The sequence below is a fragment of the Callithrix jacchus genome, chromosome 6 (genome assembly GCF_049354715.1).
Source record: "Callithrix jacchus isolate 240 chromosome 6, calJac240_pri, whole genome shotgun sequence".
NCBI classification, from domain to species: Eukaryota; Metazoa; Chordata; class Mammalia; order Primates; family Cebidae; genus Callithrix; species Callithrix jacchus.
In genome coordinates, this window is record NC_133507.1 from 7,565,656 (window position 1) to 7,582,759 (window position 17,104).

The 17,104-nt window shown below is 44.0% G+C and overlaps 1 protein-coding gene across 11 annotated transcripts in view; it reads right to left on the reverse strand.

The window, feature by feature from the left end:
* The window catches only part of ENTREP2 (endosomal transmembrane epsin interactor 2), a 425,727-nt gene that overhangs the window by 175,440 nt on the left and 233,183 nt on the right, over positions 1 to 17,104 (reverse strand). The gene's annotated exons all lie outside the window — the stretch shown is intronic.

A 17,104-nucleotide genomic window follows, 5' to 3' on the forward strand; every position in this document is an offset into this window, starting at 1 on the left:
AAACCACATTTAGAGAGGGAAGCTGGATAGAGAGGAAGGCGCAGGCCTTGGAGCTGAAGGACCACCCCTTTAGGAAGAAAAGCCAGCAAGTGAGGTAGGGGAGGACTGAGCAGCTCTACTGAATGGGAAGCTATGTGGAGCATGTTGCTGTGGGGTCAGAAGAGAGGAGTCTAATCACGGACTGTTGGATTGGGCCATATGTGGGCCCCAGGGCCCCAGGGCCCCAGGCAGCTATGATACCCCAGTGGGTTGTTGCTGGGGACTACTGGGGCAAGTGGGGTGGGTACAGGCTGACTGTGGCTGGGATACCCGAGCATTCAGCACAGGCAGGAACCTGGAGTCAGGATGATGAGGAAAATAGCCTGAATCGGGCACAAGGATCCTTGGGGATGAGCGAGAGGGATTGAGCATGCTGCATCTCCTAAATGGGGGGCATTAGGGTGCAAGGCAGCGCACCTGGATATGAAACGCAATGGTCGCCCTAAAATTCCAGAAGCCATGAGGACACCAAGAGAGTCACACTCACAGAGAAGAAAAAGCTATGCTTTTCTCATGGAAAAGGCTATATGTGACAAGTTTACAATACCACGACAGTGTCTTCTTTAGTCAACTTTCATAATTCAGCACGTTTCTAAACACATCTACTTTTATTTCTGCCGGTGCCATGCCAGTTTCCGTACTTCTTTCATGCTTTTCTCAAGAGGAAGTTATAGCAGTGAATCTAAGACCTACGGAAAAAAAAAATGGCAATTTTTTTTTGGAGACAGAGTCTTGCTCTGTCACCCAAGCTGGAGTGCAGTGGCGCAATCTCGGCTCACTGTAACCTCCATCTACTGGGTTCAAGCAGTTCTCCTGTCTCAGCCTCCTGAGTAGCTGGGACTACAGGTGCACACCACCATGCCTCATTTTTTGTATTTTTTTAGTAGAGACAGGGTTTTGCCATGTTACCCAGGCTGGTCTCAAACTCCTGAGCTCAGGCAATCCACCTGCCTCGGCCTCCCAAAATGCTTGCATTATAGGAGTGAGCCACTGTACTGGCTGGCAAATATTATTTTTTATTTTTAAGTTCATTTGCCAAGAACTCAACTGTTTATAGCGGTATTTCTCTTTAGCTTTCTGTAACTAAATTAGAACATTAATTTCGAATGTATGTCTCTACTAAAATCATACAGAGTGCTCTAGTCTTCCTTTCATACAAAAAAATGACAGTTACCTGATTGGATAGGAAAATCTGAAAAGCCACGTTTTACAAGTTGATATGCTATGCTTCAGCTAACATAAAAAACACCTCAAGTCAAAATAAACATTTAAATAACCTGAACATGTCGACCAACAACACTGCTTTCTCTCATAAGCATCACCTCACATTGAAAGATTAAGAACTTGCTAGTAGTTTAAAGTAGATCAGGCATTGGATGTAGATCCTTTCCGCTGGAGTTTACATTCCAACTATAAGAGATGTTGGATGAAATACAAACACAGCAAAAACTTTAAAAGGGAGAAATTGGATTTAGAGAAAAACAACGTCCCTATTGCTATGGGCTGAATTGTGTCCTCTCCGTTCATATGTTGAAGCCTTAACCACCAACGTGGCTATATTTGGAGACAGGGTGTTTGGTAGATTATTTCAGCCTAAATAAGGTCACAAGGGTAAGGTCCTGACCCACAAGGATTGGTGGCCTTAGAAAAGAAGGAAGAGACAGAGACTTCTCTCTCTTGTCTACATACACACATGGAGAAAAAGCCATGTAAAGACACAGTGAGGGCGGGGCACAGTGGCTCAGGCCTGTAACCCCATTTTGAGAGGCTGAGGCAGGAGGATCATGAGGTCTGGAGTTCAAGACCAGCTGGGCCAACATGGTAAAACCCTGTATCTGCTAAAAATACAAAAATTAGCCAGGCATGGTGGCACACACCTGTAGTCCCAGCTACTCGGGAGGCTGAGGCAGCATCTCTTGAACCCTGGAGGTGGAGGTTGCATTGAGCCAAGATTGTGCCATTGCACTCCAGTCTGGGCTAGACTCCATAAAAAAAAAAAAAAAAAAAAAAAAGAAAAGAAAAGAAAAGAAAAAGCAGACACAGTGAGAAGGCAGCCATCTGCAAGCCAGGAAACAAGTGCTCACCAGAACCCGGCCATGCTGGCACCTTGAACTTGGACTCTACAGCCTCTTGAACTGAGAAATGCTAAATTTTTGTGTTTAATCCACCCAGTCTATGTTATTTTGTTATGACAGCCCAAGACAACTAATATACCTATTAATGAGTTTTAAAAAAATGATTTTATAAGAGAAACAGTATGTTGGGTTGTAATGTCAACAAATAATAATTTTTAATATTTTTCTATGATTTTTCTGAGAGAGAAAAATTTTAAACCGAGTCAATTCTTCCCCCTAGGATTCCTGTCTACAGATTCCTTCTTCCATATACTCTGACCTCAACAATACCCCTAACAGGAATTCACACCCTTGCAATACTTGTTTTGAAAGTGTGGTGACCTGTTTTAGACACTTTCACTACTGATAATGACAGTTCCCAGGACCAGACAACGCAGAGGACTCAGCACAGTGTCACAGCGAGACACAGTGGACTTGCCCCCAACTTAGCAGCCTCTCGTCACCAGCCGCGTGGCCCTAATGCTCACTGCATTTCTTCCCACCCCCACTTCCTTCCTCAGCAACACAGCGATGGGAGCTCCCTTGCAGGTCACTGGAGGCAGAGAACAATGCACACACATAAAGCAGCTGCAATGCTACCCTGCACATAACAGGAATTATTTGTAGAATGTGAAGATGTTCAGAACACCCAACCCCGACATATGGAGCTCTGGCGTACTGACTGTTTTCAGTTAAAGATCCTTGAAAAACAGCAGATGCAAGAAGGACATTCTAATCACCCCTTTCCTTCCTGAAAATAGGAGCTCAGCATCCCCGTGTGAAAGATGCCTTCCCTCGCCAGAACAGAAACAGTCTTTGATGGGGAGGAAGAGCCAAGAGGCCTTGAGGAAACCATTCTTACTCCTTCATTCTCCCAGCATGGTGGACCTGTCCCAGCTGCCTCTCTGCTCATCCTGGTATGAAAGCATCTGGGTTTTGCCACTTCTCTGGGTCTTCATTTCCTCATGAGGGCTCCTGAGTCACATGAACCTTATACACATTAGCGTGCTTTATTCCTATTCACCTGTCCTGTGTCAGTTTAATTCACAGGCCCAGCTGAAAACCCTAGAAGAGTCGAGGTGAAATTTTGTCTCCCCTATAACTGAATGTATTATTACACATAAAAATATACTCAGAGAGAAGCCATTAATCTGAGCATCGTGATAACGACAGCTCTCAGCATAACTCCTTTACATACTTTCAGTTCCCATGATCGAGGCGCACTCACATGCTGTGGTATTGCTCTCACTGTCACAGCACCTAGTTTCCCTGACAAAATCACCTCGCCTGCCTTCCCACAGAGGTAGCAACATGCTCAGAGCACAGGCCCTAGTCCAGGTCTCCCAGGGTCCAAGTCAAGTGTGTGTGGATGACCCTCCCTGAACCCTGGCTTTCCTGTCTATAGGAAGCTGTGAGCGGTGGCTCATGTCTGTAGTCCTAGCGATTTGGAAGGCCGAGGATCACCTGAGGTCAGAAGTTCAAGACCAGCTTGGTCAACACGGCAAAACCCCGTCTCTACTAAAAAAACAAAAATTTGCCGGGTTGCAGTGGTGGACAGCTGTAATCTCAGCTACTTGGGGGGCTGAGGCAGGAGAATCCTTGAACCTGGGAGGCAGAGGCTGCAGTGAGCTGAGATCATGCCATTGTACTCCAGCCTGGGTGACAGAGTGAGACTCTGTCTCAGAAAAAAAGGAAAGACAGAGAGAGAGAGAGAGGAAGGAAGGAGGGAAGGGAGGGAAGAAGGGAGGGAGGGAGGGGAGGGGAGGGGAGGGGAGGGCCGGCTCAGTAGTAATTCTTATCCCCTAGGACGATTCTGAGGTTTTGAAAAATTACATATGTCACACCTATGCATGAAGCCCTCAGGAAATGTGTACGTGGAGCTCCATATGTTGGGGTTGGGTGTTCTGAGCATCTACAGTCATTCTAAAAATAATCCCTGTTATGCGCAAGGTATCACCACAGCTGCTTTATGTGTGTGGAGTGTTCTCTGCCTCCAGTGACCTGTTAAGGGAGCTCCCATCCCTGTTTTGCTGAGGAAGGAACTGCGGGTGGGAGGAAATGCAGTGAGCATTAGGGCATGCGACTGAGAATGTCAGAGGGAAAGATGGGGCCTGGGAGGAGACCCCCACATGCCCTGAGGTCTGCTTCCATGTGACATGGACCACAAGCCCCTCCCCTGGCTCTTCACGAGATGAGCAGGACAAACAGCTTATACGTGTCACCAGTGGCAATCAGGACAGGAAGAAAGAAACAGGCATGATGTCCTGTCACGAACTAGAAGCGGGGGGCAGGACAGAAATAAGTGGAGAAAAGGCACTGAAAGTGCCATGTCCTCCCTGACCCTCACCTTCGTCAGCAACTTCTCAGAACCTGAGAACTGGCACCCACAGCTTCATCTGGGGTGACAGGGTGTGAGCTGGGTGCAGGTAGTTTTAGGACAATGTTTTAAAATCCCGTTAAAGCAGAAGCTCCTACGTAGCAACTCAGGAGCTCAACCAAGAGAGAAAGGGCTGGGACAGAGGGACGGGTGCCACTCTGGAGCAGAACTGCCCCTGGCTCATCCAAGGGGACATCTCCCAGGGACTCAGAGGGAGTCTCCACCATCTCCTGAGTTAGACAGTCAAGGCCAAAGACAACATCCATGTCTGAAATGGAGACTCTGACAGGAGAAGAGGAACTGGCCCTGGCGGAGCATGAAGGCTATCGGGGTAGGGGACAATTGTTGGGGCCAAGCCCAGGAGCACAAGGACAGTGGGTACATAAAGCACAAGCAGGACAGAATGCTGGCAGGATGCATGCTTATCCAGCAAACACAAGGTCGGCGGAAACACAGCCTGAAAAAACGAGAAACATCGACCCAGATGCCGAAGCTCCCCGCGAGAACCTCGTGGAAACTCACACACACACAAACTCAACAAAGGAAGGACCTGAAGTGAGAAAAACCAGACTGTGATGAAAAGAAGGCTAGAGACAGAACCAAGGAAACCAATTACAACGTGAGAATTAAAACCCCACCGCTGCAGATCTAATAAATAATTTAGAAACAGCAAGGAACAGAGTAGACATGAGTAAAAATTCAAAGTAATGGCACGGGGTAAGGTGTGAGATCTCCACAGTAATTCCGTGGAAGGAGGAAGAGATAAATTACAGTGAAGGGGATCTGTAAACAGATTGAGAATTTTTTTTTAAACTCTAGAAACAAATATGCTTTGTGATGAGAGACCTATAAGCTGAAATTTAGTATTGTCTCTTCAGTTTCATTTCGAGTCTCCTGTTAATCTCAAACACACTTTTTAAAACACACACATTATTCTTTCATAGTTTCTGTCTTGTATCTTTATATATTCGATAGATTTCTGAGTTTATGGCCATATAATATTAGTCTGATCATTTCTGGATGGTATACTTCTGGATAATTCATAGTTTTTGCTGCTGTTCTTTTCTGTATTATTTAAATAATTTATGAGAAACATGAATTGCTTTTTATTTTTGAAAGTATAATCTTGGCTGGACGTGGTGGCTCATGCCTATAATTCCAGCACTTTGGGAGGGTGACATGGGTGGATCACTTGAGGTCAGGAGCTCAAGACCAGCCTGGCCAACATGGCAAAACCCTGTCTCTACTAAAAAATACAAAAATTAGCAGGGCGTGGTGGTACACACCTGTAATCCCAGGTACTCAGCAGGCGGAGGCAGGAGAATCGCTAGAACCCAGAAGGTGGAGATTGCAGTGAGCCAAGATCATGCCACTGTACTCCAGCCTGGACGACAAAGTGAGACTCCATCTCAACAACAACAAAAAAGTATTACCTTTAAAAGGAAGAAAACCCACTCCATAGTCTTTCAATAAGTAGATATTGAACATTATTTTAGGCACTGTTATGAGCTAGACAGACCTCACCCAGCTTCCAGAGAGTCATGGAGGCGGTAGATTCAGGAAGACAAAGGTTAATCCAAATACAGTTCATTCCAGAAAGGCAAGAGTGATTCAACATTAGCAAATATAATCCATCCTGTTACCAGAGCCAAAGAGGAAAATCATATGATCATCTCTACAGATGTACCAAAGGTACGTGAAGAAGTCAGCATTCATTCACGTGAGAAGCACTCGATAAAACAGAAACGGAGGGACAGGAGGAAATCGTGCCTCCCCAGATGGAAAATATGTACTTATGCAACATACACCTCAGCTCAAAGCCAGCATCTTAATTAACAAAGGAAAACCGACTTTTCTTGCTATAGCCTGGAACAAGACAAGCCCTCGCTCTTCAACCCTGAGTTGGAAGTACTAGCCCACGTACGCAGACAACGACGAATCGACCGCAGAAATAACGTTCATGAAGGAAGTTAAAATTCTATTTGCAGAGCCTACGTTTATGTACTCACACGTGGAACAACAAAAGAATCTCTACAAAACAAGCACCAAAGAAAGAAGGGAAATCTAGTAAGAAAGCCAGTTGTGCAGTAAGTACGGGCGCACCTTGCTTTCTGTGCTTCACCTTGTCATGCTTCACAGATGCGGAGTTTTTTTTACAGACGGAAGGTTTGCGGCAGCCCCGCACTGAGTTAAGTCTATGGGCAATGTTCTCCCAGCGTCATGTGCTTACTTTGCCTGTGTCATATTTCCATGATCTCAGCACATTTCAAACGCTTTCATTATTATTACATCTGTTACGGTGGCCTGTGATCAGTGCCCTTTGATGATACCATTATAATAGTTCTGAAGCTCCATGAACTGGGCCCATATAAGACAGTGAACTTAATTGAGAAATGCATGAGTTCCGACTGCTCCGTCGACTGGTCATTCCCCTGCCTCTCTGTTCCCTGAGACACAACAATCTTGAAATTTAGGCCAATTAATTACCTACAATGGCCTCTAAGTGTTCAAGTGAACATTTAGGTTCTCATTTTAAGTCGAAAACTAGAAGTGGTTAAGCTTAGTGAGGAAGGCATGTCAGAAGCCAAGACAGGCTGAAAGATGGGCCTCTTGGACCAAGAGTTGTGTACATTAGCAAGTTGCGAATGCAAAGGGAAAGTTCTTAAGGAAATTAAAAGTGCGACTCCAGTGAGCACAAGAACGAGCAAGGAAACAGCCTTACTGCCGATACGGAGAGAGTATGAGTGGTCTGACAGAAGATCAAACCAGACACGACCTTCCCTGAAGCCAAAATATGATCCACGGCAAGGTCTTAACTCTCTTCACTTCAATTCAGAGAGCTGAGGAAGCTGCAGACAAGAAGTCTGAACTAACAGAGGTTGGTTCCTGAAGTTTAAGAAGCTGAGGCAGCAAGTGCTGATCTGGAAGCTGCACTAAGTCCAGAAGATCCAGCTGAGATAACTGATGAAGGCGGATACACTAAAAAACAGATTTCCAACGCAGACCAAACAGCCTTATATTGGAAGGAGATGCCATCTAGGACTTTCGTAGCTAGAGAGGGGAAGATGATGCGTGGCTTCAAAGCTTCAAGGGACAGAATGACTCTTACTAGGAGCTATTGCAGCTGGTGACTTAAAGTTGATGCCAATACTTATCAACCATTCTGAAAATCCAAGGCCCCTAAGAATTATGCTGAATCTATTCCACCTGTGCACTAGAAATGGAACAACGAACCCTGCATGACAGCCTATCTGTTTAAAGCATGGTTTACATAATATTTCAAGCCCACTATTGAGACCTAATGCTTAGAAAAAAGAATATGCCTTTCAAAATATTACTATTTATTGGACAATACACCTAAGCACTCTGAAGGAGATGTACAAGAAGGTTAATGTCATTTTTGTGCCTGCCAATACATCTGCTCTGCAGTCCATGGGTCAAGGAGTAATTCACTTTCAAGTCTTATTATTTAAGAAACGCATTCATAAGACTAGAGATGCCATAGGTAGTGATCGTATAATAAATGTCGGTGAAGTAAACTGACAACCTTCTGGAAAGGATCAGCCATTCTAGATGTCATTAAGAACATTTGCGATTCATAGGAGGAGGTCAAAATAGCTACATTAACAGGAGTTTGGAAGAAGAAGATTCCAATCCTCACAGATGACCTTGCGGTTTTCAAGTTGTGAGTGGAGGACGTAGCCACAGATGTGGTAGGAGTAGCAGCAGAATTTAAGTGAAGCCTAAAGATGTGGCTGAATTGTTGCAATCTCACCAGAAAATGTTAATGGATGAGCAGTTGCTTCTTACAGATGAGCAAAGAGAGTTGTTTCTTGAGCTGGAATCTACTCTTGGTGATGATGCTGCAGGCATTATTCAAATAGCCAGAAAGGGTTTAGAATATGATATAAGCTTGCTTGATAAAGAAGCAGAAGGGTGAGAGAGAACTGACTCAAATTTTGAAAAAAGCTCACTGTGGGTGAAATGCTATCAAACAGCATTGCATGCTACAGAGAAATCTTTTGTAAAAGGAAGAGCCAATCAATGCAGCAAACTTCAACACTGTCTTATTTTTAGAAATTGCCACAGCCCCCACCAACCTCCAGCAACCACCACCAGTCAGCCAGCAGGCATCAGCACCTAGGCAAGACCCTCCACCGGCAACAGACGACAGCTTGCTGAAGACTCAGATGACCGTTAGCGTATCTTAGCAATAAAGTCTTTTTAACCAAGGTATATACGTACTTTTTAGACATACCGCTGCTGCACACTTACTAGGCGGCAGTATGACGTAATCATGGTTTTATATGCACTGGGAAACTAAAAAGTTGGCAAGTTGCTTTGTTGTGATATTTGCTTTACTGCACTGGTCTGGAACCAGGCCTGCAATTCTCTGAGGTATGTCTGTATACAAAAATCAGTAATGTTCATCCATAACATAGATAACCGGTTAGAAAATGTAACAGAAGGCCAGGTGCAGTGGCTCATGTCTGTAATTCCAGCACTTTGGAAGACTGACTCGGGTGGATCATTTGAGCTCAGGAATTTGAGACCATTCTGGGCAACATGGTGAAACCCCATCTCTACCAAAAGTACAAAAATTAGCCAGGTGTGGTGGCACACACCTGTAGCCCCAGCTACTTGGGAGGCTGAGGCAGGAGAATCGTTTGAGCTGGCAGGTGGAGGCTGCAGTGAGCTGAGACCGCACATCTGAACTCCAGCGTGGGTGACAGACCAACATCTTGTCTCAAAAAAAAAAAAGCAACAGAAGAAAAGACCACATTTGGCATAGCAAAATACTAAAACTAGGTGTGAACTTGACAAAAAATGTCTAAAGCCTATATAAAGAAAATGGTACAGCTGGGCACAGTGGCTCACGCCTGTAATCCCAGCACTTTGGGAGGCCGAGGCGGGTGGATCATGAGGTCAGGAGATCGAGACCATCCTGGTCAACATGGTGAAACCCCGTCTCTACTACAAATACAAAAAATTAGCTGGGCATGGTGGTGCGTGCCTGTTATCCCAGCTACTCGGGAGGCTGAGGCAGGAGAATTGTCTGAACCCAGGAGGCAGTGGTTGTGGTGAGCCAAGATCGCGCCATTGCACTCCAGCCTGGGTAACAAGAGCGAAACTCCGCCTCAAAAAAACAAAAAAAAACAGTATAAGAGATGTTAATTCTCCTAATCCATAAATTAAATGCCATATTGATTTAAAAAGAACTGTCACTGTCACCTAGAAGCCAGACAAACTGATCATACAGTTCATTTGGAAGAAAGACCAAACAAGAATCAGAGAAGAAACTCCATAAAAGATCCATAAGGGAGGCTGGCCCTTCCAGATATTAAAACGTAGTTAAAGCCCCACGCATTGGCCCATGAATTGACAGACCAATAAAATAAAATTGAAATACCCAGAAACAAACACACTTGTCCATGGTAATTTAGTATATGTCAAAGGGGTTATTTAAAATAATTGGGGGGAACATAAATTTTTAATACGTAGTACTGATAAAACCAGGTGGCCATATGCAAAAAGGAAAGTACACATCTGTTTCTCACCAGTTATATCACAACTGATTCCAAATAGATTAGAAACTTAAATGGAGATAGAGGGACCCCACTTAAGTATTAAAATAAAACATGGAATTCCTAACATGAAACTTGAGAAGTATTTCCTACAATTCACACTCCAGAGTAATAAGGGAAAGACTGATAAACATAACCACATAAAATACATATCAATACCACCAGAAATAAAAAAGACAAATGGTAAACCGCATTATGCAGTAAACAGGAATATGCTATGGACTGACCCCAGGCAATATCACTAAGTTATAAGACCAAAGGCTGGGCCGGGGTGCTCACGCCTGTAATCCCAGTACTTTGGAAGGCTGAGGTGGGCGGATCACAAGGTCAAGAGATTTAGACCATCCTGGTCAACATGGTGAAACCCTCTCTCCACTAAAAATACAAAAGTTAGCTGGGCATGGCTGCACACGCCTGTAGTCCCAGCTACTCGGGAAGCTGAGGCAGGAGAATCCCTTGAGCCTGGGAGGCAGAGGTTGCAGTGAGCTGAGATCACGCCACTATACTCCAGCCTGAAGACAGAGCAAGACTCTGTCTTAACTAAACAAACAAACAAATAAATACCTACATAAATAAAATAAAACCAAAGGCTGGAAGGCTGGAACAGCGTGCAGAGTAGGCACGCAGGAACAGGCATGCAGTATGTGTACAGCGTAAATACTTGCTTATAATTTAGAAATGAAAGGACAAAGCAACAGTCTAACCAAGTAGTTACTATATGAGCCTGGAGTGAGGAGGCAAGGAACAGAAACAGGAGAGGGAAGATGGAGATGACAGCCGGAATTTTCAGAAGGAAACACTTTACTGTGTAGATTCGACTTTGTAATATTTATAAACATTTGTTTATAAATGTCTTATATAACCATGAAACAAAATTAAATAAAAATTAATTCAAATCTCTAAAATCAAAAGCAAAATGAAATAATTGAACCAGTACAGTGGTCACGTGGCTTAATCATATACAGTCTTGCCAATACCACATCACACCTACTCATAGGTTTAAATGAAACATTGATTGGCCATTATTAATACCCATTTTTTTTTCCAGAATAAAACAATATTTCCGTTCACCCTCCCTCTCTCTCTTCCTTTCTTTCTCTCCTTTAACTCATTTTTTTTTTCTTCTCTCAAAAAAAGAAATCAACTTGTAAACCTCTAGATCCAGGTCGGCAATGTCTCTCTCATTGCTTGAATTCCTTCCTTCCCTTCCCTCCCTCCCACCCCCTTCCTCCCTTTCTTCCTTCCTTCATCCCTTCCTTCCTCCCTCCCTTCCTCCTTCCCTCCCTTCCTGCCTTCCTCCCTTCCCTCCCTAAAAAAAAAAAAAAAAAAAAAAAAAAAAAAAATCACAGAGAGAGTGGCTTAAACTGACTGTAACATATCACCATTTAATTGTATATCTCAGTGGTATATTTCCTGAAGGATAATCAAGAGACATGGGAGCTCTGGCAGCCCCTGCTCTTTGGGGTCAGCAAGGGAAAATAAAGAGAGACAGAGAGACTGAAGAGGCCTAACAACCCAATGCAAAAGGAGAGAAACAGACACAGAGAAATATGAACAGGAGATATTTGATGATAAAGGAAATTACTGGTATCTATTACTTGTGATCACGGCTTTGTGACCATATTATGTTAGAAATAAAATATTTTCCTCCCCATGTATCAATAAAAAAAGAAAAGAAAAAAAAAGAAATAAAAAATAAGGGTCACCTTCTCTTTTAGAGGCACACACACATGTATGCATTTTGAAACGAAACATTATAATGTCTCAGGCTTGCTTTCTTCCTCCAAGGGAGAAGTGGGGCTCTGATGACGCGAGAACGTCCAGGACTGGCTGGCAGCTATAGCTGAGTGACGACGGACGCAAAGGGTTCAATATGTGATTCCCTTTACTTGTGTATATGTTTGAGATATTCACAATTAAATGTCAAAAAATATGGGTGAAGAGCATAACTCCGCTACTTAGTCACATAGCCAGTTTGCAAAATGTCCTACGTTTTGGTAACCTCAATTCCTTCTTTTAAAAAAGAAGATGCATACACGTAAGTTAGAAGACAAAAAGAGGTCACTTAAAATCCCTGGGGCAAACAAATATAAATTTGTTTTATTACATATTACAGAGCCTTTCATATAGCAGAACTAAAAAAAGACCAGTTATTATTTTTTTGGGACAAATTTAACTATGGCAATTACTAAAAATGTTTTACTAAACATAAGATCAAAGTAAGAGTTCATATGATGCCTGAAAGAGGAAATAAAGAATTAAACCTTTTGGTTTTATAATTACACAAAATAGCAATGCTAGAATAGAAGTAAATTTATAACCAAATGTTTTCCTCAATTATTCCCCAATTCAAATACAAGAAACAATGACGTTATTCTGAGTGACACCCATGGACCTCCATGCAGCTATTACTAGAAATAACATTTAATTTCTGGCACCATAGCTGCTCAGCCTGCTGTACCTAAAACTTTGCTGGCACACTCTGCCTACTCTTTCATAAAAAACACACAGTAATCAGATTAGGTTAATTAGAAAGCCACAGGCAAAACCCTGTTCCCTTTCAAATGCCCTGGTAAATAGAATAATTTTAAAATGAACAAATACTTGAATCAAAATAGTCAGGAACAGACCTCAAAGCATTAAGGAACTAGATCTTTATACTCTCGGGAGTCGCATTCAAAGACTCAATCAAATTCAAGTTCATCACTTATGCAAAATGGAACAAGAATCTCCCATTAAAATTATCATAACTGCTGGTTTATTAAAATGCTTGAGTGCATTAGACATAGCATAGAAAAATTCAATATTATATCACTCCAACAATGTTTCTATCTTAATCCAGAAAACATGAAGAATGGCCCTAAAAAAAAAAGGAGCTGTTACAGACTGCTGCAGAATTCACCTTATGGCTGTTGAGGCCAACCCACCTCCAAAAGGCAGGAGGTGTCACAGCAGCAAGGTCCAGAGGCCTACATGTGACCAGGGTGGGATGAAGAGAAGAATTCTCAGCAGTGACCCACAGAAGGAGGCAGGAGGCTGTGGTCAGACGGACAGACTAGTGCCCACTCTGGCTTCCTAAAACCATCGTTCTCAGGAAACTGACACAAGAACAGAAAACCAAACACTGCATGTTCTCACTCAAAAGTGGGTATTGAACAACGAGAACACATGGACACAGGGAGGGGAATATCACACACTGGGGTCTGTTGGGAGATGAGGAAGCTAGGGGAGGGAGAGCAGGGGGTGGGGGGATTGGGGAGGGACAGCATTAGGAGAAATACCTCATGTAGATGATGGGGTGATGGATGCAGCAAACCACCATGGCACACGTATACGTGTATACCTATGTAAGAATCCTGCACGCTCTGCACATGTGCCCCAGAACTTATAGTAATAAAAAAAATGCAAAAAAAAAAGATGAGATGAGGGTGTGGCTTTGGCACGGTGGCAGTGTTGATGATTTTGAAACCTCATGACCTCTGAATGCCCACCCAAATTTGGCTCTCCCAGGCAACAAAACACTCCTGATTAGAACTGTACATTTTCCTTGCTTCCAGAGAGAGCTCTTCATACGTTGATGGAAAATTCCCAGCAACAAACTTGAAGGAGTAATTGCATGCAGGCCATGTTTTATTTCACTCGTTGCCTTGCACTGCTCAGATACTGCGTTGTTTACTAATTCAAGGTCTGTGGCAGGCCTGCAACGAGCAAGTCTATCAGCACCATTTTCCCCGCAGCAGGCGCGCACTTCACGTCTTACTGCCGGTATATTTCATACCCCGACAATGACGTATTTGGCATATGAAATATACCGACAGAAAGACGGGAAGGGTACATGCCTTAATTTAAAAATACGTCACTGTCGGCAATGACGTATTTTTAAAATTATGTACCCTTTTTGAAGTGACGATGCTACTGCACACCTGCTAGACTACAGCATAGGGTAACCCTAACTTTGACATGCACTGGGAAACCGGAGGCGTGTGACTTGCTTTATTGTGATACCTGTTTCACTGTAACGGTCTGAACAGAACCATGAGTTCTCCAAGGTACGTAGGCCTACACATCTCCTTATTGGTTGGCTTAATGCAAAAGACAAACCCAAACTGGCAAAGATCACACAGAAACCAGTTTCTGCAAACCGAATGTTCCCCTTCTCCAGGGACACCTACCATCGCACAGAACTGTTACCAAAGAGAAGCCCATTTGTTCACGGTCGTGTACAATGAAAAGCAACGACTAACCACCTAAAATACCTACTCTATTCAAAACAAAGCTATGAAAAGTAAGGACATCCATGTGGATGTCTGCACTGGACACTCAAACCAAGGCAAAGCCTCGAGAGTAAGCGCCAAGGAGACCCTTACGACCGCCATGGGTACTGAAGGTGCGGGAAACAGTTAATGGCAGGCCACCTGTTATTTCATTTCAGATGAATGGAAATCTGAAGGCTTCCATGAAAACTGTTGGATTTTCACATTAGAGACCAGTGGAGAGAAAGATAAAGTACAAGCCAGACCCCCGCTTTAAAGCACTGAGCCTTCTGTTCATTTGTTTTTTGAGACTGAGTCTTGCCCTGTCACCCAGGCTGGAGTGCAGTGGCGTGGTCTTGGCTCACTGCAACCTCTGCCACCCGGGCTCAAGTGATTCTCCTGCCTCAGCCTCCTGAGTAGCCACCATGCCCGCCTAATTTTTGTATTTTTAAAGAGACAGCATTTCATCATGTTGGTCAGGCTGGTCTCGAACTCCTGACCTCATCACCCACCTGCCTTGGCTTCCCAAAGTGCTGGGATTATAGGCATGCACCACCACGCCCAGCCAGCACTGAGCATTCTTTTGGAACAAGCAGCTCAGACAACCACAGTTTCCTCTGCAGTAGTGCAAGTCAGTGCAGGCTGAGTGGACAGAGGTCGTGGGTTGCTGAAACTCACTGCTGCCATCTATCCAACAGCAGAGCCTCTGTGCCCCTAGACCAGGGAAGTGGAGATGCCCAGATTTCTGACACACAAGCCACTGGTGAAATTCATCTGGAATAGCAAATTTATCTTTAAAAAGCCAAACAGGGACATCCAGTTTCAGTTCCGACATGTAAAATGCTTGGAGTTGCCACTCCCATCCTGATGACAAGAAAAAAGCTGAGCAAACAGAAGCTCAGCAACCTTTCTTGGACCCCTGAGAGAACTGAGGTTGCAGAACAAACTGCCACCGGGCTAACTGAAGAGACAAAAACATAGAGCCCCGGCTGAGCTCTGGTTACCTAGAGATGACGCTGGGCCATCGCCCAGTAGGAGCCTCCGAACATTAATTCTGACAAACTGATGGAGGCTGAGGGTGGACCAGCCTGGGAGTGAGACTGCTGGGGCTGCAGTTTTAGGGGGACCCCCCAACACGCACTTATATGGGTTTTGCCTCTAAGAACGCCACCAGGTTCTCAGGGTTAACAGGCCTGATAGCTGTAGCAGGGGAGCGAAAGGCTAGTCGTGGTGACAAACGACCAGAACCTTCTCCAAAACAAAGGCCTGCTCTCAGGCATAAAAAGGCTTCACCGACACAGTGCCCCATTTGGGGGAAGATATTTTCCTGATCCCATGCCCTTCCAGCCTTCCTGTCTCACCTAAGCCAGGAATACATAGCTAAGAAACGCTTGTTAAGGTGAGCCCAGAGATACAAGCCCATTAAAAGACTGAAATTTCATCATCAGAGTAAACCACATCATACACACGCCTTCCCACCACAGCAACAGGGCTGCAGTATAACCACCATGAATTACAGTCAATGGAGCTGCTAGACACAAGAAAGCATTCTTAGGGAAGTCCAGAGAAAAAAAAAATAGGGCAAAAACAGGAGAAATAGGTGAATTTGAACCCTCTGGCACCTACAGCTACAGCAAACATTCAGAGCCTGATGCCAGCCATAGTAATATAAAACCTTACAGGTGAGGCCCGTTTCCTTTAATTCTTTTTACGTGGTACAATGCATTTGGTTTTCAGAAAAAAATTACAAAGCATGACAAAAGGCAAGGAAAAAAATCTGAGGAGACAGAGGAAGCAACAGAACCAGACGGAGACCCAGCAGAGAATTTGGGATGACTAAAAGGGGCACGAGAAACCACTGTGATGAATACGCGAGGGGCTGCCGTGGAAAAGGTGGGCAAACAAGCAAGAACGGACGGGAGCTGTAGCAGAGACGGAGTATCTGAGAACGGAATCAAAAGAAACGCTAGAAATCAAAAACACTGCAGCAGAAATGAAAATTGCCTTTGATGGGCTGATGAGTAGACCAGACACAGCTGAGGAAAGAAGCCGTGAGCTTAAAGATGGGTCAACACAAATGTCCCAAACTAAAGCGCAAGGAAAATTGAGAAAAAAGAACACCATAAAATGTCCACCATAGCATAATTTCAGCAGGTGTAATATATGTATAACAGGAATACGGAAAGGCAGAAGGAGAATGAAATGGACGACATATCTGAAGTAATAGCAGTAGACCGATAAGCTTTCCAAATTTGATAAATTAAACTTATTTTATTTGATAAAGTAAACTGATAGCTTTCCAACCAGACCCCAAACCATAAATCAAAGAAGCCCAGAGAACCCAAACAGGATAACTACCAAAAACTCCACACTGAGGCATCTCACTCAAACTGCAGAAAGTCAAAGTCGAGAAGATCTCCAAAGAAACCAGAGAAAAAAATAACACCTTACCATAGATGAACAAGTATAAGAATTACAGTAGATTCATCATCAAAAAGCAAACATGAGGCCGGGCACAGTGGCTCACGCCTGTAATCCCCGCACTTTGGGAGGCGGAGGCGGGTGGATCACAAGGTCAAGAGATCGAGGCCATCCTGGTCAACATGGTGAAACCCCATCTCTACTAAAAATACAAAAAATTAGCTGGGCATGGTGGCGCGTGCCTGTAATCCCAGCTACTCAGGAGGCTGAGGCAGGAGAATTGCCTGAACACAGGAGGCGGAGGTTGCGGTGAGC